Source organism: Oncorhynchus keta, chromosome 4 (genome assembly GCF_023373465.1).
Source record: "Oncorhynchus keta strain PuntledgeMale-10-30-2019 chromosome 4, Oket_V2, whole genome shotgun sequence".
Taxonomy (NCBI): domain Eukaryota; kingdom Metazoa; phylum Chordata; class Actinopteri; order Salmoniformes; family Salmonidae; genus Oncorhynchus; species Oncorhynchus keta.
This window is the reverse complement of record NC_068424.1, coordinates 53,145,013-53,168,341: the sequence shown is the minus strand read 5'-3', so window position 1 is coordinate 53,168,341 and position 23,329 is coordinate 53,145,013. Positions and strand designations below refer to the sequence as shown.

General features: G+C 40.5%; 1 pseudogene; it reads left to right on the top strand.

The window, feature by feature from the left end:
• Positions 1 to 23,329, top strand: part of LOC118384032 (protein lin-28 homolog A-like) — a 105,180-nt pseudogene that overhangs the window by 63,663 nt on the left and 18,188 nt on the right.

Below are 23,329 nucleotides of genomic sequence, written 5' to 3'. Positions count from 1 at the left end.
ACAAAATACAATGACCAAGGCGTGACACTAGGCTTTATTCATGAATGCTATTCACTAGGTTTTATAGATGAAGGCTATTCACTAGGCTACGTATACGAAGACTATTCACTAGGTTTTATAGATGAAGGCTATTCACTAGGCTACGTAGACGAAGGCTATTCACTAGGTTTTATAGATGAAGGCTATTCACTAGGCTACGTACACGAAGGCTATTCACTAGGTTTTATAGATGAAGGCTATTCACTAGGCTACGTACACAAAGGCTATTCACTAGGCTTTATTCATGAAGGCTATTATCTAGGTTATATACTTGAAGGCTATTTACTAGGCCAGTGGTCACCAACCGGTCGATCGCGATCGGCTTGACGATCTCCAAGGCATTTCTAGTCGATCGCCAAACGTTTCTGTAAAAAACCCAACCATTAAGCCTTGTGTTCCTATTTTATTTTATAAGTCTCGGGTTGTTGTTAGTGCAGCCAATTCCGCTGCCCTGCGCGCCGGGTAGACAAATTGTTGCCATTTCTTGCTTCTGAAGGTACAAACTCTGCCTTCACTAGGCTTTGTACATGAAGGCTATTCACCAAGGTTTCTGATTGTTGCTTTTCATCTTCCAATTGATTGGCCTTCGATTAGATGGACTAGAAGCAGTTGAGATAAATGTGATGTAAGACCTATGGGCTGGAGGAAAAGGGAAGAGAATGTGGATTCCATGTTTCTTGGAAGATTAAGAGGTGAAGTGAGTCACCATGTAAACATGCTAGCTTCTTTAGAACTGCCTTAATTGACAGAGGAGGGGAATTTCCTTGAAAGCACTGTAAATTTTAATCAATAAAACATAAAACCGCTTATGATTTGTTCTGGACATTTGTAGTCTATGTCATGACACGTTATGATGCATGTCTTAAAGCATTTTATAAACAGGTTGGTTCGAGCCCTGAATGCTGATACCCCCCTGCCTTATTGCTTATCTAGTCAAAATGGTGCCCAAGTGATGTAAAGTCTAAGGATACTTCTTATCCAATTACTTTACCTAAAATATATTTTTCTCCACATGTACTGTGATTGCTATTTGAAGAGTTTCTCTTCCAAAATGCTATTACATCCATTTTTAGAAATGTTGGTCAATTAGCTTTTATTGTTTAGAAGATAGGCGTGTTTAAGTACACTGGGGATAATGGAGAAGATGGGCGACACCTGGAGGGGGGCGGAGACAATTACAAAGACAGGTGAAACAGATCAGGGTGTGACGGAACCAAGTTTCCCTCCATAATTTTGCCTGTGCTTAGCTCTATTCCGTGTCTTTTTCTACAAAAAAAATCCCTCGTCCGTGCCAATGACAAGCATCCTGAGTCAGGAAGGATGCCTGTATATTTGAAGTGACTGGGTTTATTGATTCACCATCCAAAGTGAAAATACTAACTTTACCATGTTCAAAGAGCTATTCAGTGTCTGTTTAAATCATTTTTTTAACCATCCACCAGTAGGGGCCCTTCTTGCGAGGCATTGGAAAACCGCCCTGGTCTTTGTGTTTGAATATGTGCTTGAAATTCCCTGCTCGACTGAGGGACCTTTTAGATAACTGTATGTGTGGGCAACAGTTATGAGGTAGTCATAAAGAAATCATGTTAAACACTGATTATTATGTGGCCTTGTAAAGCTAATTCTTGCTCCTGAACGTATTTAGGGGTTGAATACTTATTAACTTGTAAACATTTCTATAAACATAATTCCACTTTGACATTATTGGATATTGTATGTAGGCCAGTGACACAAAATCTAAATGTAATCAATTATTAATTCCGGCTGTAACATAACAAAATATGGAAAAAGTCAAGGGCTGTGAATAATTTCTGAAGGCACTGTATGTTCAACTCACACTCAGAAAAATAAGTAGTACTGCTAGGTTTTACAGAGTCAAATAAGACAAATGACTAAAAATATGTCATATGAGATACAGTTGACGTCGGAAGTTTACATACATCTTAGCCAAATAGATTTCAACTCAGTTTTTCACAATTCCTAACATTTAATCCTAGTCGTACGTCAGTTACAATCACCACTTTATTTTAAGAATGTGAAATGTCGAAATAATAATATAGAGAATGATTTATTTCAGCTTCTATTTCCTTCATAACATTCCCAGTGGGTCAGAAGTTTACATACAGTCAATTAGTATTTTGTAGCATTGCCTTTAAATTGTTTAACTTAGGTCAAACGTTGGGTCAAGTTTTGGCCCATTCCTCCTGACAGAGCTGGTGTAAATGAGTCAGGTTTGTAAGCCTCCTTGCTCACAAACGCTTTTTCAGTTCTGCCCAAATATTTTCTGTAGGATTGAGGTCAGGGCTTTGTGATGGCCACTCCCATACCTTGACTTTGTTGTCCTTAAGCCATTTTGCCACAACTTTGGAAATATGCTTGGGGTCATTGTCCATTTGGAAGACCAAGCTTTAGCTTCCTGACTGATGTCTTGAGATGTTGCTTCAATATATCCACATCATTTTCCTCCTCATGATGCCATCAATTTTATGAAGTGCACCAGTCCCTCCTACAGCAAAGCACTCCCACAACATGATGCTGCCACCCCCGTGCTTCACGGTTAAGATGGTGTTCTTCGGCTTGCAAGCCTCCCCCCTTTCCCTCCAAACATAACGATGGTCATTATGGCCAAACCGTTCTATTTTTGTTTCATCAAACTTGAGAACATTTCTCCAAAAAGTACAATCTTTGTCCCCATGTGCAGTTCCAAACCATAGTCTGGCTTTTTTATGGCTGTTTTGGAGCAGTGGCTTCTTCCTTGCTGAGCGGCCTTTCAGGTTATATCGATATAGGACTCGTTTTTCTGTGGATATAGATACTTCCCTCCAGCATCTTCCCAAGGTCCTTTGCTGCTGTTCTGGGATTGATTTGCACTTTTTGCACCAAAATACATTCATCTCTAGGCGACAGACTGCGTCTCCTTCCTGAGCGGTATGACAGCTGCGTGGTCCTATGGTGTTTATACTTGTGTACAATTGTTTGTACAGATGAACGTGGTACTTTCAGGTGTTTGGAAATTGCCCTCAAGGATGAACTAGACTTGTAGAGGTCTACAATAATTTTTTCTTGGCTGATTTCTTTTGATTTTCCCATGATGTCAAGCCAAGAGGCACTGAGTTTGAAGGTAGGCCTTGAAATACATCCACAGGTACACCACCAACTGACTCAAATGATGTCAATTAGCCTATCAGAAGCTTCTAAAGCCATTACATAATTTTCTGGAATTTTCCAAGCTGTTTAAAGCCACAGTCAACTTAGTGTATGTATACTTCTGACCCACTGGAATTGTGATACAGTGAATTATAAGTGAAATAATCTGTCTGTAAACAATTGTTGGAAACATTTCTTATGACAATCACAAAGTAGATGTCCTAACCAACTTGCAAAAACTATAGTTTGTTAACAAGAAATTTGTGGAGTGGTTGAAAGATAAGTTTTAATGACTCCAACAAATGCCTTGGAACTGGGTATAGTAGTAGGTGCCAGGCTCACCGGTTTATGTCAAGAACAACAACGCTGCTGGGTTTTTCACGCTCAACATTTTCCAGTGTGTATAAAGCATGGTCCACCACACAAAAGAGATCCAGCCAACTTGATACAACTGTGGGGAGCATTGGAATCAACACGGACCAGCATCCCTGTGGAACGCTTTTGACACCTTGCAGAGTCCATGCCCCGCCAATATTAGGAAGGTGTGCCCAATGTTTGGTATACTCACTGTATAGTGTTTTCAAAACAATCTATTTTTATACACATAAAATGTATGAATTACAAATCTGAGAACTGTAATATTTTATACACACGAGAAGGTACTCATGAGCAATAATTTTTGGTAAAAATCACCAATGTGAAAAATTGGCAGATATAGCGTTTTGGAACTAAAATCTTAATTTTTTATAAAAACATAGCATATTACCGGTGATTCTTAGTTAGTCCCCAAGTCATTGACAGATCCATAATACATTTCCATTAGTCAATGTTTTTCTTCCAATTTCACATCTTCACTTTATTTTTGTCAGACCCCAAACGAACCCAAGAGATAGTTTTATTTAATTAGGTGATTCACAAGGAATCATTTGTAAGATCATTTTCAACATGGATCTAATTTAAAACTTTATTGTAAAGGATTCAAATCGGAGTAATAAATGTACTAATAAAATCATTTCATTTCTCTTGCCCTTTACTTCTGTCTCTATAAAACTTGAGATGTGTATTAAGCTGGCAATTATGACTTTATTCAAATCTGTAAATGTAGGATCATTTGTACTGAATAAAGTATCATTCTCCTCTCTATCCCAGTCTCAGTGGCAGATATGTCTAATAATCATACGCACACACACACACACACACACACACACACACACACACACACACACACACACACACACACACACACACACACACACACACACACACACACACACACACACACACACACACACACACACACACACACACACACACACACACACATTGTTCCCTCCAACGTTATCAGCTTACTCCATCATATTGAACCAAATCCATCTTGGCGCCACGTACTTCTCGGAATCTCTCCATTGCAGGTCTGAAGAAGAAACAAGACAAATCTTTGGTGAGTCTGAATACAGACACACATCAACACAAACCCACGCGCACACTTGTACACATACACTCTTTCTCACTCACATGCACACACACACACACGTACACGAGCACCCACACACATATTTAAAATAGGCAGACAATCTGACGCTGTCAGAAACCTGAATACAATGCTGTGTATTAATATTTCACGATGCTCTCCCCTCGTTGACCACAACATACCAGAAATACATAGAGAAGCAGGTTAACATCTCTCCAGACCACTAAGTGTGTGTGTGTGTGTGTGTGTGTGACAGAGAGAGAGAGAGAGAGAGAGAGAGAGAGAGAGAGAGAGAGAGAGAGAGAGAGATACAGAGAAAGACAAATTGATTGTACAAGTATGCTTGTGTGTGTTATTTAGCCTATGAGTTGAAGGCATTCAGAATAAAAGTTCAATTGAGCAGCATGTATGCTGCAACCTTTCTACCATTAGAATATGAATGTGCATGTGTACGTGTGAATGTGTGTGTGTGTGACAGTTTCAGATTCCGTCTATATTCTCTTGCTATTAGCTGATTGTAAAATTGCTGTAAATTTACAGCAACTAAATGACAGTTAAGTAACCCAAATCTATATTACAATACAGTACTGTAAAGAGCAATACTTTTAAAATAGCACCTTAGTTCCTTTTTTATGTCACTATTTTAGTTTGGTCAGGGCGTGAGTTGGGGTGGGCATTATATGTTTTGGTTCTGTGTGTGTAGTTCTATGTGTTTGGCCTGGTATGGTTCCCAATCAGAGGCAGCTGTCAAATGTTGTCTCTGATTGAGAACCATACATAGGTAGCCTGTGTTTGTGGGTGGTTATTTTCTGTTTTGTGTTTTTGTTGCACCTTACAGAACTGTTCATTTGTCGGCTTGTTGTTTTTGTTCAGTATTCATCTTTATTAAAATGATTATGAATACGTACCACGCTGCACTTTGGTCCTCTTCTCCTTCTCCCGACGACAATCGTTACAATTTTACAATAAAGAATTGTATTACCTGACGTTTTGACATAAATCTGACGTCTTCCTCAGAGATACCTGACCATTGCACTTAACTCTAGTGGCCCATTGAGACACAACAATATACCAAAATAACAATTATAATAAGGTAAATGGCAAATTATATCACAAAATAATAATAACAATAATAATAATAATAATAATAATAATAAGAGAAATATCATGTCTCGTTAATCTATAGGCCATGTAAAAATTTGTATACAGTGCATTCGGAAAGAATTCAGACCCCTTGACTTTTACCACATTTTGTTACATTACAGCCGGGGCGCCAGGGTAGCCTAGTGGTTAAAGCGTTGGACTAGTAACCAAAAGGTTGCAAGTTTGAATCCCCGAGGTGACAAGGCACAATTCTGTCATTCTTCCCCTGAACAGGCAGTTTCTCCCATCTTCTCTGCAGATCCTCTCAAGCTTTGTCAGGTTGGATTGGGAGCGTCGCTACACAGCTATTTTCAAGTCTCTCCAGAGCTGTTTGGTCCAGTTCAAGTCTGGGCTCTGGCTGGGCCCCTAAAGGACATTCAGAGACTTGTCCTGTTGGAAGGTGAACCTTCGCCCCAGTCTGAGGAGCAGTTTTTTTTAATCAAGGATCTCTCTGTACCATCTTTCCCTCGATGCTGACTAGTCTCCCAGTCTCTGCCACTGGAAAACCAGACCGTTTCTCACGGTCTAAAAGTTCTTAAGGTGCCTTTTGGCAAATTCCAAGTGGGCTGTCATGTGCCTTTTACTGAGGAGTGGCTTCCGTCTGGCCACTATAACATAAAGGCCTGATTGTTGGAGTGCAGCAGAGATGGTTGTCCTTCTGGAAGGTTCTACCTTTTCCACAGAGGCACTGGAGGTCTGTCAGAGTGACCATTGGGTTCTTGGTCACCTCTCCCGACTGCTCAATTTTACCCGGTGGCAAACTCTAGGAAGAGTCTTGGTGGTTCCAAACTTCTTCCATTTAAGAATGATTATTGTGTTCTTAAGAAGCATCTGAATGACGATCAATGGAAACAGGATGCACCTGAGCTCAGTTTCGAGTCTAATAGCAAAGGGTCTGAATATTTAAGTAAATAACGTATTTCTGTTTTTTCTCAAAACTGTTTTTCTTTGTCATTATGGGGTACTGTGTGTAGATTGATGAGGAAAAACATGAATTTAATCAATTTTAGAATAAGGCTGTAGTGTATCAAAATGTGGAAAAAGTCACGGGGTGTCTCTGGATTCCCAGACAGATAAATATGACCTATATACACATATATGTATTTTGACATGTCCTATTGATTAACGAGACAAACTATTTATCTTATTATTAGTATATTTTGTGATATAATTTGCAATTAACCTTGAAACATATTTTCATTACTATTATGTTATATGGTTGTGTCTCAATGAGCCACTAGGCTATAAGTTGGAGTTAACCTTTCATATGTGAGTTACAAATATCAATTCAATTCAATTAAATTCAAGGGCTTTATTGGCATGGGAAACATGTGTTAACATTGCCAAAGCAAGTGAGGTAGACAACATACAAAGTGAACATATAAGGTGAAAAACAACAAAAATGAACAGTAAACATTACACATACAGAAGTTTCAAAACAGTAAAGACATTACAAATGTCATATTATATATATATATATATATATATACAATGTACAAATAGTTAAAGGACACAAGATACAATAAATAAGCATAAATATGGGTTGTATTTACAATGGTGTTTGTTCTTCACTGGTTGCCCTTTTCTCGTGGCAACAGGTCACAAATCTTGCTGCTGTGATGGCACACTGTGGAATTTCACCCAGTAGATATGGGAGTTTTTCAAAATTGGATTTGTTTTCGAATTCTTTGTGGATCTGTGTGATCTGGGGGAAATATGTATCTCTAATATGGTCATACATTGGGCAGGAGGTTAGGAAGTGCAGCTCAGTTTCCACCTCATTTTGTGGGCAGTGAGCACATAGCCTGTCTTCTCTTGAGAGCCATGTCTGCCTACGGCGGCCTTTCTCAATAGCAAGGCTATGCTCACTGAGTCTGTACATAGTCAAAGCTTTCCTTAATTTTGGGTCAGTCACAGTGGTCAGGTATTCTGCCGCTGTGTATTCTCTGTGTAGGGCCAAATAGCATTCTAGTTTGCTCTGTTTTTTTGTTAATTCTTTCCAATGTGTTAAGTAATTATCTTTTTGTTTTCTCATGATTTGGTTGGGTCTAATTGTGCTGTTGTCCTGGGGCTCTGTAGGGTGTGTTTGTGTTTGTGAACAGAGCCCCAGGACCAGCTTGCTTAGGGGACTCTTCTCCAGGTTCATCTCTCTGTAGGTGATGGCTTTGGTCACCCCAGCGTCAGTTGGTTTATGCACGTGATGTCAGAATGCACTCTGTTCCAAAATGTGATTATGACGCAACAGGACAGTTAACACGCGCTGCCTGCTAATTATCTGTAGGCTATGTTTCAATTTGTCAATTTCAAATTATTTTCTAACAAGTTGTATTTTCTTACAGTTTGAATTGAGGTGTGTTCCACCTCCTCATTAATTCACATAGAAGTAGTCCGTTTCAGCGTTGTGGACAATTTATGCTTGAGGTTTTTCTGAGCCATAAACTTCTCTCTTCCAGTAGAACCCACCGCACTTCACTCACTTCACGCACTTCATGTTTGCGCAGATCAAGTATGCATATATCTGCGCAGTCTTGCAAGAATTGGAAAATGTTCTTGCTGGCGCTCGCTTTGCCTTCCTTGTTGTTTTCCTTACACATAATAACTTAGGACATGTGTGTGTTCCTATCAAAGTAAGTTCCTTATTTTCTGTATATCGTGTTGTCGTTTCTACTGTAGGCGCATACAGTATGTATTCATATATATATATATATGTAATGAGCATAATGTATTTACAGTTTTATTCACGTTTTCAATTACTGATTATTTTACTGTTGTACTGATTATAATGAGCTAAGGTACTTGCCAGATATGTGTGGCGCCATGTTTGTTGACATTATATAATGCATTCTGGGTGTCATGTAATCTGCCAGACCAAAGACGTTATAATGAGGTGAAGGAATGGTTCACTAATCTTTTGGGTAAACTTCCGGGAATTAATGAAGGGAAGTGGATGATCGTAAACGACACACTCCCTTGAACATGCATACTATAAACAGACCAAACTCATCTTGTCTCCATTTATTATCTTTGGTTGATGCAAAAACAAACTACTCATCGTCGTATTACATTCGATTTCTAGAAATTGTTTTACTATTTTTTTTTCGATCAATGGTGAGCTCACATGTGATATGATTAATTATAAATAGTAATTGCTATTAGCTAATTCATATTGTAGTTTTGGTCAGCTGAGAGTTATACAAATATGACCACAGCTATGCAGTGCCTTAGACCACTGTGCCACTTGGGAGGACCTTGGCAACAACACATCTGCCACGCTGATCCTCAACACTGGGGCCCCTCGGGGGTGCATGCTTAATCTCCTCCTGTACTCCCTGCTCACACACAACTGCGTGGCCCAGAACGACTCCAACACTATCATTAACCTCTCTTGAGTAGGGGGCAGTATTTTCACGTCCAGATGAAAAGCGTGCCCAAGGTAAACTGCCTGTTACTCAGGCCCAGAAGCTAGGATATGCATATAAGATTTGGATAGAAAACACTCTAAAGTTTCTTAAAATGTTGTCTGTGAGTATAACAGAACTGATATGGCAGGCAAAACCCTGAGGACAAACCATCCCCAAAACAAAATTCAGCCTACAACTGTTTTCAATGGCTGTCAATTTTATTATAAGGCGAAATCCTCCCAGATTGCAGTTCCTATGGCTTCCACTAGATGTCAACAGTCTTTAGAAAGAGTTTCATGCTGGTTTTCAGAAAAATTAGCCAGAAATTGTAGTTTTTCTAGGTGTCTGCCATTTTGGCTATAGTGTTTCCAAGTGTGTGGGAGAACGCGTTCTTTGGTATTTTTCTCCGGTAAAGACAATAACGATTCTCCGTCTTAAATTTTATCGTTTATTTACGTATTAGGGTACCTAAGGATTCATTATAAACGCTGTTAGACTTGTTTGGAAAAGTTTATTAATAACGTTTGAGATTAATTTTGTATGCATTTTGATGGAGGGAAACTGGGTGCATTGACTGAAGCGCGCCAGCTAAACTGAGTTTTTATGGATATAAAGAAGGACATTATCGAACAAAATAACCATTTGTGATGTATCTGGGACCTTTTGGAGTGCCAACAGAAGAAGATCATCAAAGGTAAGTCATTTATTATATCGCTATTTCTGACTTTCGTGGCTCACCTGCCTGGTTGAAATATGTTTTTCGTGCTTTTTTATGCGGGGCTCTGTCCTCAGATAATTGCATGGTGTGCTTTCGTTGTAAAGCCTTTTTGAAATCTGACACAGCGGCTGGATTAACAAGAAGTTCATCTTTATTTTAATGAATTACACTTGTGATTTTATGAAAGTTAAATATTTCTAATTCCGTAGTTTGAATTTCGCGCTCTGCAATTTCACCAGATGTTGGCCAGGTGGGACACTACCATCCCTCCCACCTGCCCATAAGACGTTTAGTTTGTTGATGACACCACAGTTTTAGGACTGATCACCGTCAACGTTGAAACAGCCTATAGGGAGAAGGTCAGATAACTAACCTGTACCCCAGCACACTGACTCAGTACCGGTACCCCTTGTATACAGTATAGCCTCGTTTTTATTATGAACATTTCTTGTCTTACTTTTGGATAGATTTTTTTTACATTTTTTACTTTGGTTTATTTAGTAAATATTATATTAACTCTATTTCTTGAACTGCATTGTTGGCTAACGGCTTGTGAGTAAGCATTTCATGGTAAGGTTGTATTCGGCGGATTTGACAAATAAAATTGTATTTTATGTGATTTAAAATACTGTTAAAATACCAATATTACAATTACAGTAGCATTTACTTTGTTACGGTATAGTAGGCTAATTTGACAGTATTGTACTAGATTGTTGCTCTGATATTACAGTAACTTACAGGAAGTTGGTGGAAAATTGTTACAGATATTACAGTAACATACTTAGAACGAGATGGGCAAAGATACATCAAAAGGAATCTTGTTAGAAATACAAAATACCTTGAAGTCCAATGTATCCTTAACTACAACAACATTACCGATTACAGAAGCGTTTTACTTGCTATGACTTTGATATTTGTTTTTTTTATCAATCTTAGATTTATGCACTGACTAAGTTGCTCTGGAGAAGAGCATCTGCTAAATATTCAACATGTAAATGTAAATTAACACTTGCACTTCTGGGTATTATTCTGAGATATTTGTAATTTGATCAAATTGGGGCAGAGTTTATTAGAATAATACCCAGCAGTGTGCTTTGCAAGTGTTACTTTTTACATTTACATTTTGGTAATTTAGTAGACACTCTTGTTCAGAGCGACTTACAGTCAGTTCATTAAAATAAAGTAAATATGAATAACATATCACAGTCACAGCAAGTAAAAAAATTATGTTACTATTACCGAGAATGTTGTAGTTATGCGGGCTACTGTCAAGTTCATTTCTGTATTAGAAAATGCAAAAATACAGTTATTCTAATGAAACTGTTACAAAATACATGAATTGTATTTCAGGTCAGTGAAATAAAAATGACAGAATTTGTATCGGAACTATTGAAATACCTACATATATCAAATTCACCTAACAGAAATACTGCCCATTGTTTGCAATATGTGCCTGCACTGTAAATCTGCAACAGTTTACTAATGACTGTACTTCCCACAATGCACTGTAAATGATAGAAATACAGGATGTTGCTGTAGTCATGTGTATGTTGTAAATATGTTGTAAATTAGTGTTTCAGTAAAGGTCCTGTAAATCTACAGTAATTTACTGGCTTCTGTGCTGCCAACATTTTACTGTAAAGTTACAGTAACCTACTGGCTATTGTGCTTCCAGTAATTGACTATACAAATTACAGGTCATTTGTTATAGCAAGGTCATTTGTGTTTTTGTGTAATAAAGTGTGTTAAGGCAGTAGGATTGAACTGAGCTGAGATGGTCATAAATAGCATGCTGCTAGGGGTCTTTCAAGACAGGGGTCTTTCATGTACTTCACAACAGCTAGCAGCATCCATCTGATCCCACTGAGTCCACTGAGTCCACTGACTCCCACACACTAGACACTACACACTACCACCATTAGGCTAGCTGCACTCAAAGCCCCTACAAGTTCACTCAAAGAAAAAAAAGTTGGAACGATGTAACAAGAGAAGTTTAAATCAGTGTAAAATGGATATTGAGGGACATTTTATTTCATTTCTTTCATGACAACATTTGACTGTGATAAATGGCCTGTTAATTGAGAGTCATGTTTCTACACACATTCAGAGACAAACATACACAGAGCCTTCCGCCTTCAGCCTCCGTCCTCATGGGTCAATAGGGTTCATAGGTCAGTGCTGTTGGGCGGTGTTTGTGCCGATCTCTGCCTGGCATCCAGTGTGGCATACTAAACTAACTGCCATCTCTCCATTCTGCCAGCTCATTCACAGTCCCTCTCTGCCAGCTGCTGCCAAACACAGCCTGGGCCATCTGGTGCCGTCCAACCTGCTACGGCCATGCCAAACGGAACAAGCTCTGAAGAGATCAAACCACGCTTAACTGCTGTCAACACATCTACACAGGCTATGTGAGGACAGCATGGTCACTTTCTGAGACTGACTGAGAAATTGAATGAAATTAAGTGAAATGCTGGAGGAGGAAAACTCAAAGATGAGTGCTTCAGAGATTTGGGGAGATTTTCAAGAGAGAATCGTCTGATACATTTTATTGAGGTTGGGTGCGTGTGTGTGTGTGTGTCTGAAATATGGTTGTTGTGAGGTGCACAGTGCTCTTTCTACCAACAAATTTTATCAGAACTGCAATCCTTTCAAGAGTGGGCATCCTACTCTCTCAACCTCTTACCCAAGGCTGCTTTCACACAAAATACACACACACAGAGAATTCATACACACAAAATGCATACACACAGAAAACATTCACACACAGAATACATACACACACAGAATACATCCACACAGAGAATACATGCACACACAAACATCAGGCACACACACACACACACACACACACACACACACACACACACACACACACACACACACACACACACACACACACACACACACACACACACACACACACACACACACACACACACACACACACACACACACACACACACACACACAGGCAGGCACAAATACACACATAAACAGAGAGAAACACACACCAGGCACACAAGGACACACACACACACAGATGCACTCACACACCCATTTGAAAACAAAAGAAGACAGAAAAGCACTAAACAAAACATTGTCTCAAATCTCAGAAGACGAAGGGAATACAACATTTATGACCCTCTCCTTGCATCCCCTCCCTCTGCCTCTGAGCTGGGCTAGCTCTCAGCTCTGATCTATGGGCCAGGGGAAGCAGGGAATGCTGCTCCTTTTCTCTGTCCCTCTCTCGCTCTCGCTCTCTCTTTTCTTTTCTTGCACTCTCCCTCTTTTTATTGTCTTTTTTTCTCCTCATCACTATGTTTCTTCATGTGTTCCCATGTCTGTCTGTCTGTCTGTCTGTCTGTCTGTCTGTCTGTCTGTCTGTCTGTCTGTCTGTCTGTCTGTCTGTCTGTCTGTCTGTCTGTCTGTCTGTCTGTCTGTCTGTCTGTCTGTCTGTCTGTCTGTCCCTGCTTGTATTTATTGGATCTGATCTCTTGGCTCTGGCCCATTGATTTGTGGCACTGGGATTTCTATCTGTCTCCCGGCAACCTGTCCTTTTGATCCTCAGAGACAAAGCTACACAAACATTTGTCAACCTTGGAGAAACACTCAGCTGGCCTTGAAGATCCAATCTGGATTGATGTATTCCAGACCTTGCTTAAAATACTATTTAGGGTATTTCAAAGTATTCGGGTATTTTTTTATTAAAAAGCCCAAGCAGTTGAATAATTGGGATGCATTGGAGAATACAATTGGAAATTATTGGCATGTATTTGTAAATACTAAAATACACACTATTTATACAAATATAAAAATACTCTAACGCATTTGAACCAGGTCTGTTTAGTAGTTTAAATAATGTATTTGGAAAATAATAGTTTAAAATACTTCCAATAGAAGTAGTTGATTCAGGCCACATATTCAAGTTCACAGAAAATAAGTTGTATATGTATTCCAGAACTGCAGCATTTGTGTAATCTTTGATTCACTCTCGTAAGCTTAAAATGTTGTATGCAGTGTATGATAGCGATTAAATGACTATAGATGGACAAGCAACATTCCAGCACTAATTTACCTGATTAAAATAATCTGTTCATTATGGTCTTTCATTCAGACCACGATTAGTTGAATCAATTGTGTTTGAGCTGGACTGGAACAAAAGCCTTTGGGGACCAGAGTTGCCCACCCCTGACTTAGAGATGGTGGTTAGACTAAAGGGGAAAAGTGGGAGGAAGAGAGGGATACTCTCTCACATACAGACAGTCTGCTCTTCGTTTGACTGACTCTGGCTCTGCTTGAGTAGCAGAGACCTCTTAGGGAGCCATGTGTTTCACACCACCCCCTAGTGGTAGTATCACTCATTGCAATCCATCCACCAAACCATAACACTCATCTTTATGAAGTCAGTACAGTATGTTATTATTTTGTTGAAAACTCTGTTTATACATTTTTTTACACACATTCACACATTTGAATTCCGTGTTAATTCATTCCCAACAGTAATTAGTAATCTTTAATGAATCGCTACTCTTTTACACCTTATCTCTCTCCCGTTCTCAGTTTTTCTGTCAGTCAGTGGAGGCTACTCAGAGGAGGAAGGGGAGGACTATCCTACTCAATGAATTTTAAAAAATAAAATAGTGAAACGTTAAAACAAATTTAAAAAATGTATGAAACTATACCAAATATATTCAAGTCAACAAATAACTGATTAAAATACACTGTTTTGCAATGCAGGTCTACAGTAGCCTCAACAGCCCTCTCTGGGGTAGCATACTGGTGTAGCCAGAGGATAGGTATTTTCAGTCCTCCTCTGGGTACATTTACTTCAATACAAAACCTAGGAGACTCATGTTTCTCACCCCCTTCCATAGACTTATACAGTAAGTATGATGACTTCTGGAGGACGTCCTCCAATGTATCAGAGCTCTTGCAGAATGAACTGACGTGTTGTCCACCCAATCAAAGGATCGAAGTCCACAAGCGACGGGAAAAAGTGCGAGGAGGAGATATACAACAAGAAAGTGATGATTCTGTTTCAATTTGGATGCTATGAAAGTGAACTGTGTGTGCGGGTGATCAGGGGTATATTCATTCTGCCGATTCAGTTGAAAACAAATCATAAATGGAAGCAAATGGAACAAAACAAGGATAAACTTACAGTACTTGAATTTGTTCAATAGAAACTATTGTTTGCCACGTTTTGAATTAATGATTACACCCTAGATCAGCTAGAAGCAGGCAAGAGTGTGCAAGGCGGTATTGAATGTGTCACTGTCTGTCACCTTGATTGCTCAAAATCCCCCCCGACTTGTGCACCTACGTTATACATTTGAATTCGTAGTCTAGGTTGTAGCAACCTCATGATGGGTATAGGGCTAATTCTAGTATCATGTAGTAGCCTAAACGTATCGATGTTGCATTAAGCTGGGTGAATAGAATATGAATGGCAGTCATCGAATATGCTGTAGCAGAAATAAAGCCATGCTAATCTTCAACGGCACCGACCACCACTGCTGTCACTTTACCTTTGTTGCACTTCAGTTCATTCTTTTTTTCAGAGTGGACCTGTCAGTTGTTGCCAGTGTGTGGAGGTGTGTGAAGAGAGAGCTGGGAGTGATGGAACCGAGGCTAGCATGGTAAGTGACTGATATAAGGACTGGTTCAGAGCCTAGCTGGGTCTGTAAAGGAGCTGAACAACAAACGTACAACTCATGTCAATGGTATTGATCATTCTGCCTCACACACACACACACGCACACGTACACGCACACACACGCATCTGAACCTGTGTCGTTAACACTTCATTTGGGCAGACAGCATGTTGATAACCCTTTGAAACACCAGTTCTCAAGTGACAAATCAAACACACACACACCACACACATATGCACTCTGGCACACACACACATACAACTCAGTTACTCCCAACCCTCAGAACACTGCGCAACCACCACAGCAATCTTAGATGTGTGTGTAAATGAGTGAGTGTGTTTGGGATGGTTGAAACCAGGAGGAGAAAACTGTGATGCTCTGAAGTGTTAAACCCTCCTCACATCCTCCTCCATTGCAAGTATCCTCTTCTTGATGGGATTGAGATAAAGTGTGTGTTCGTGTACGCGCAAGGGCTGTCAGTGTCATGCTGAAACAGCCTCCTCAACTGGACTCGCACTGAGTGCTCTTTGGCTGGGGTCTAGAGGGTAGACGAGGGCTGGAGGGGTGGAGGATGAGTGGAGAGGGCTGGAGGAGGGCTAGAGGAAGGGTGGACCTGCTGCACTCCTTCTGCCTAAGATCTCACTATCTATCTTCATCAAAAAGAGGCCTGGAAGGTCTGGGAGGTGGGAAGGAGGAGGCATAAACACACAGTGCCGCCTCTAGCTTTTTTGGGGTCCTAAGAGAGATTTCGTTGCCCCCACCTCCATCCACCCCGAGGGCATTGCATTTTAGTGCCCCCACCACCCCCCTGGCAGTGGATATTTTTTTTTAAGTTTTAAAGTTAATATTCTGCAATTCTACACATGTTCATATGATATCTGAGTGAGAGTGACAAACAAAATCAATGGGGGGCTCCTGTAGGTCAGGGCCCCTGGACACATGCCGTGAATCTAGCAATTCAAAATTGCACCTTGAATCTAGTTTTCTAACTCAGTAAGTTGAGAACCCAAATAACTTCCCTATGTGCAGCGCATAGTCTGCGTATAGGCTGAGTACACACACACACACACACACACACACACACACACACACACACACACACACACACACACACACACACACACACACACACACACACACACACACACACACACACACACACACACACACACACACACACACACACACCATTTCCTATCTGGCACAGTTCCTGCTTTACGTCTTTACTGGAGGACGGGGTCAGTTACACGGTAACATCTGTACCACCCTGCACGTCTCTGCTCCGCTCTCTGACCTGATGTGTAGACGGGTTAGAGGAGTGGGACGGGTAGAAAACGGGCTCTGACATGGCTACATGGGCCTTGTGATCTTTGCATGGCGGGTATCTTCTCATCCTTTTTTATTTCCTCAATCCACTTTCAAAACTGAGTTTCAAAAGCTGAACAAAATGTCACCCCCACCCGAGACGTCATTCTCCGATTTTTGTCATTCTGTAACATTTACTTGTTAAAAGAGGGGTAATTGTAAATGTTCCTCTCATAGTGGCAGAGTAGCTATCTCCAGCTGTAGTGACTGTGCCCTACTGTTAACTCAGATCTTATTGTCCCTCTTTCTGACTCTCATTTAATGCTGACAGCTTGACGGCTTGGCACATTGTTGTGTGGGCGTGTTGGCCTCACGCTGCGCTGATTAAATGTTAACGGTGTCACTTCATAAGAGTCAGGGACAGGGAGGAATATGTGAAAAATAACGATTTCAGCTGGGGTGAGATATATCACACATTGAAATGCAAACAATTCTGCAGTAAAACTTATAATTAGTTGAGAAATGTTGTAGAGGGAAAGAGAGAAAGCGGAAGGTATAGAGAAAAAATCATCAGGAAGATGCGTTAGTTCTGACTGGACCGGGCTTAAACAGAGTGAAGTGAGCCAAGCGTTGTCTCAGCCTGTAGCTTGATAAGACATCGACAACAACGGCATTTAGAATGACGATCCACTTCCATCAGTCAGCAAGAAAGTGGCAATCTGCAACAATCCTGTTGTTTATTAAGGAACCGGTCCCAGCTCCTGTATGTTGGCTTGAGTGAATCTACTCGTGTCTTACCCAAATAATACACCCATCTCAGGGACCCTGGATTAATTTAATCCATAATCTACTGCCCTTTATGAAATTATAGGCATTTTCTGAAATTAGGAGTATTTATGCTGGGTTGAGAGCACTTTGATGATTACAGTAGTAGAGTAGTAGAATTGGAGTGACTATACTGTATGTTTGGGAAGTAACCCATCCTAGTGGCTTTATGACATCCTGTATTGGAAAGCTCTTGGTAGTGTACTAACCTGCAGGGTTAGACCCTCTAAAGGGAATGAGAAAATCATTATAATGGACTGGATTGGATTTCCATTAGGAATATTGACAAACTTCATCAAGAGGTCACAGGAGGATTCAATGTATCATAAAAACACAAAAATATAAAAACATATGGCTTGTTTGTTGGTGGGAGACAGAAGGATTGAATTCATTGGCAATAGCAGATGTTGAACGTGTATTTTGTTTTAATACTGTCGACCAGCAAAGTTGAGACGTTGAAAGGCAAAGCTTAACATAGATCGCTGAATAGGGTGTTAGCCAATGGGTGTGTGAATACAATAATTCTGCGATGCATATTGTAGCAACACACACACACACACACACACACACGCACTGAATGCAGACATAGTATAGTCAGAGTACATCCAGTACATACATTGACATCCGGCTTTCTGTTTGAGACATCAGATTCCAGAATAAACTCACTCTGATCTTTTCATTCCCATGCTAAACTCATCCACCATTATAATAATGAAACCATAATCTAATCAACCCACGCTCCCATAAAAGGATCATCTGCATGGATGAGAGATTAATAATAAATACATATTTATTTAAAAAAATAACGTTCCCACCAAAATAGACCATTCGACTTATTTGGGTCACCAACGCTTGGTGTATTTCGATATTGAGTCAATCAACAGTTTATGGGTTATTAGCATTTCACTGTTACTCTAAATCATGCTGCTAATATACACACGACAAAAGACATGCTAATGATTCCTATTCAAATACATACCCATGCAGCCATAAGTGACCATTTATAATACTAACGCTTCGCATGCTATTTATCGAAGATAATTGTGAATATTTCATAGTAAAAAAGGCTTACGATAGTAACATGCAATCCCCAATTACTCTGGCAAAAACCTGTGTTTTCAGGTGAAAGCTGTTCTGACACACATACACGCGTATTCACATCAACACACACACACACACACACACACACACACACACACACACACACACACACACACACACACACACACACACACACACACACACACACACACACACACACACACACACACACACACACACACACACACACACACACACACACACACACACACACAGTGAATTGTGAGTTTTTATTATTGTGCAGATTGAGGAGCCAATTAGCTACCATCCAGACGCTGATCAGCTAATCCTTCACTGGAGGAGTGCCTGCATAGGGAACAGGCCAAACACACGCGCACACGCACACACACAAGCACACACACACACACACACACACACAGCAGAGAGAGTTGTTGATTGTCACAGTAATAATAGTGGCACTTCTCCCCCCACTACACTTCCTGGAGGACAAAAGTGTTAACTGGTGCCAGCTTCATCGCGGAACATAATAGAAGATGCTTCCTATTCAAACACATAGACATACACACCGGCTGCAGCCAAAACTGACCATTTAGAATACTAACAATTGTATGGTATTTATCTGTGATAATTGTGAACACTTCTCTGTAAAAAAAAAGGCTTACGATATTACCATGGTAATCCCCAATTACCGGCAAAAACGTGAAAGCTGTGGTGACACACATACAAGCGTACAGAAATCACACACACACACACACACACACACACACACACACACACACACACACACACACACACACACACACACACACACACACACACACACACACACACACACACACACACACACACACACACACACACAGTGAGGTGTGAGTTTTTTAAAATCATTGTCTAGATAGAGGAGCCAATTAGCAATGCACACACACACGCACACTCACTCAGACACACACAATTAAGTGGCCACAGTTTACTTATCAGCATAAATCAATACATACATTTCCTTAAACGCCAACTTGAGTGTTATAATTGGTCACTCTCTGGCTCTAACAAGTTTAACTTTCTTCAATAAACCAACTTCCTACTCCTTCATAAATCATTACCATAAAATATCATCAACATTGAAACTGCGTATTGACCAAGGGAGACCTCCTGGTAGTATAAAAGTGTGATTTGATTAAAAATGTGTAATATTAGTATTGGAATATCAAATGGAACAGATGTTATGGTAATGTGGGGGGCGCATTGGCTGTCCGTCAACTCCCTCTGATTGACGGTGGCATGCCATTTGAAGGGCAGCCATTTCCTACTGTATCTCAAACACTTATCCTCCACTCAGAGAAGGAACACATATGGGCTCCATAATGGCATGTCAGAGACATGCAGCTCTGTGAATCTTAATGCTGTTTCTTTAACATATCAGAAGGAAGTGGAAAGAGATGAGCTGAAGTCTGAAGCCTGAAGTTGTGTTGCCTGGATATATGATGTGTCATATTCCTACTGTTAACCCACCTGCCCAGACGTTGGGTTCAATCCCAGGCTGTTTCACAGCCGGCCGTGACCGGGAACCCCATGGGGCGGCGCACAATTGGCCCAGCTTCGTCCGGGTTATGGAAGGGTTTGGCTGGTGAGAGATTTCCTTGGCTAATTGTGCTCTAGCGACTCCTTGTGGCGGGCCGGGCGCCTGCAAGCTGACCTCAGTCGTCAGTTGGACATTATTTCCTCTGATGCATTGGTGTGGCTGGCTTCCGGGTTAAGAGAGCAGTGTGTTAATAAGGAGCGTGGCTTGGCAGGGTCATGTTTCGGAGGATGCATGGCTCTTGATCTTTGCCTGAGTCCTTTGGGGAGTGCAGCGATGAGATAAGATTGTAACTACCGATTGAATATCACGAAAAAGAGGATCATGAAAAACAGCTACAACGTTAATTCAACCAGTGTGTGTCCATTGGGAAGTGTACTGTAAATGCACACACTGACGTACACAAAAAACAGACAATGCGCAAGCACTCCCTTCAAGCACTTCATTTCACCACATCACAATCACATTCCCAATAACAGCCTTTTATCTGGCGGTTGGGTATTGGAGGAAATGCAATTCACCCCTGGATACTATGGCTATTAACCAACAGCACCATCATTTGTGGAGAAAAGCACAGTTGAGGCCCACCAGGGATTTCCTGACAGTATAATGCTTTTTACCACAGCTCGTTTGGGAAAAATTATAACGCACATGCACAGAGAGGCACACAGAGAGGCACACACACATACAAAGGAACACACGCTGAGCCACACACACACACACAGAGCCACACACACACACACACACTTCGTCACCCCCCTCTGCCAGCATTATGACTGCCTATCCAATCGAAGGACTCCCCTGAGCGTACTTCCTTGCTCTGCGGAACATCACTTCATTTGACCATTTAAATAATCCCCGGGATGCATCAGAGAGATGGGCGGCGGTATAATTACCACCTGGGAGCAGTAAGGAGCCGAGCAGAGCGCAGGGAGTGAGACCTGGGACACACACACGCTGAGCATAGGGTGGGAGATCTGCTGAGGAAATATTAAAGGCTTCATACTATGTATCTTTATATCAAGCTAATACAGGACTAGTAAAGGCCCAGTGCACAACTTTAGCTAATGATTGCATTTTTATTTTATTTAGAAAACATACACTGCATTCGGCAAGTATTCAGACTCCTTCGCTATTTCCACATTTTGTTACAGCCTTACTGCCGTACAGAGAGATCCTTGATGAAAACCTGCTCCACAGCACTCAGGACCTCAGATTGACAGAGCTTGAGAGGATCTGCAGAGAAGAATGGCATCATACCCAAGAAGACTCGAGGCTGAAACCGCTGCTAAAGGTACTTAAACAATGTACTGAGTAATGAGCCTGATTACTTATGTAAATGTGATATTTAAGAAGGTTTTTTTATATGTTTGCAAACATTTCTAACAACCTATTTTTTGCTTTGTAATTATGGGGTATTGTGTGTACTGTAGATTGATGAGGGGGAAAAACTATTGAATTAATTATAGAATAAGGCTGTAACGTAACAAAATGCTACCAAATTCAGGAAACTAGGCGTATGTGTAACGGTTTTCTTCCGTTGAAGGAGAGGAGGACCAAAATGCAGCGTGGTTAGTGTTCAACATGTTTAATAAGGACAATAAACGTTAACACTTCAAAATAACAAATGTGAAAAAACCGAAACAGTCCTATCTGGTGCATAGACACAAAGACAGAAGACAACCACCCACAAAACCCAACACAAAACAGGCTACCTAAATATGGTTCCCAATCAGAGACAAAGACAAACACCTGCCTCTGATTGAGAACCATATCAGGCCAAACAACAAACCCAACATAGAAACACAAAACCCACTCAGCTCACGTCCTGACCAACACTAAAACAAAGAAAACACAAAAGAACTATGGTCAGAACGTGACAGTTTGTCGCAAGTCGCAACTTTACATGAGAGCCGTTTGAACGTAATTTTTTAATTTTTTATCAAAATGAGTTTTTTGGAAGAAAGTTTTTTCTAAAGATCTGACACCAAAAATGATTCTACTATGGGTACAAAATAACCCTTTTGGAACCACTTTTTCTAAGTTTATAGCTGGGTAAGATATTGTTTAAGAATACACCAGAGTTGTTAGTGACTACCCATCCCGCATGCGGGAGCGTAATCATCAACTGACACTAATTAGCATAACACAACGGACATAAATATTCCTCTAAAATATTCCTATTCATGAAAATCACAAAGGAAATATATTGAGACACAGCTTAGCCTTTTGTTAATCACCCTGTCATCTCAGATTTTCAAAATATGCTTTACAGCCAAAGCTAGACAAGCATTTGTGTAAATTTATCGATAGCCGAGCATAGCATTTTGTCCAGCTAGCAGCAGGTAACTTGGTCACGGAAATCAGAAAAGCAATCAAATTCAATCGTTTACCTTTGATGAGCTTCAGATTTTTTCACTGACGAGACTCCCAGCTAGATAGCAAATGTTCCTTTTTTCAAAAAATATTACTGTTGTAGGTGAAATAGCTCTGTTTGTTCTTCACTTTGGCTGAGAAATCTCCCGGAAATTGCAGTCACGAAAACGCCAAAAATATTCCAAATTAGCTCCTTAATATCGACAGAAACATGGCAAACGCTGTTTATAATCAATCCTCAAGGTGTTTTTCAAATATCTATCCGATAATGTATGCGTCGGGACAATTCGTTTTTCAGCAGGACCAATTGGAATAATAGCTACCTCTGTATTTTACCCGAGAGTCACTCTGGGAGCCGTCAGGGGACCACTTGCGCAATGTAGCCGCTTACAGGTATTCTTCAACATAAATGCGTAAAACTACGGCACAATGCTGTAGACACCTTCGGGAATACGGAGAAAAAGTAATCTGGTTGATAGCCCATTTACTGCTCAATAGAGACGCATTGGAACGCAGCGCTTTCAAAACATGAGGCACTTCCGGATTGGATTTTTCTCAGGCTTTCGCCTGCAACATCAGTTCTGTTATACTCACAGACAATATTTTTACAGT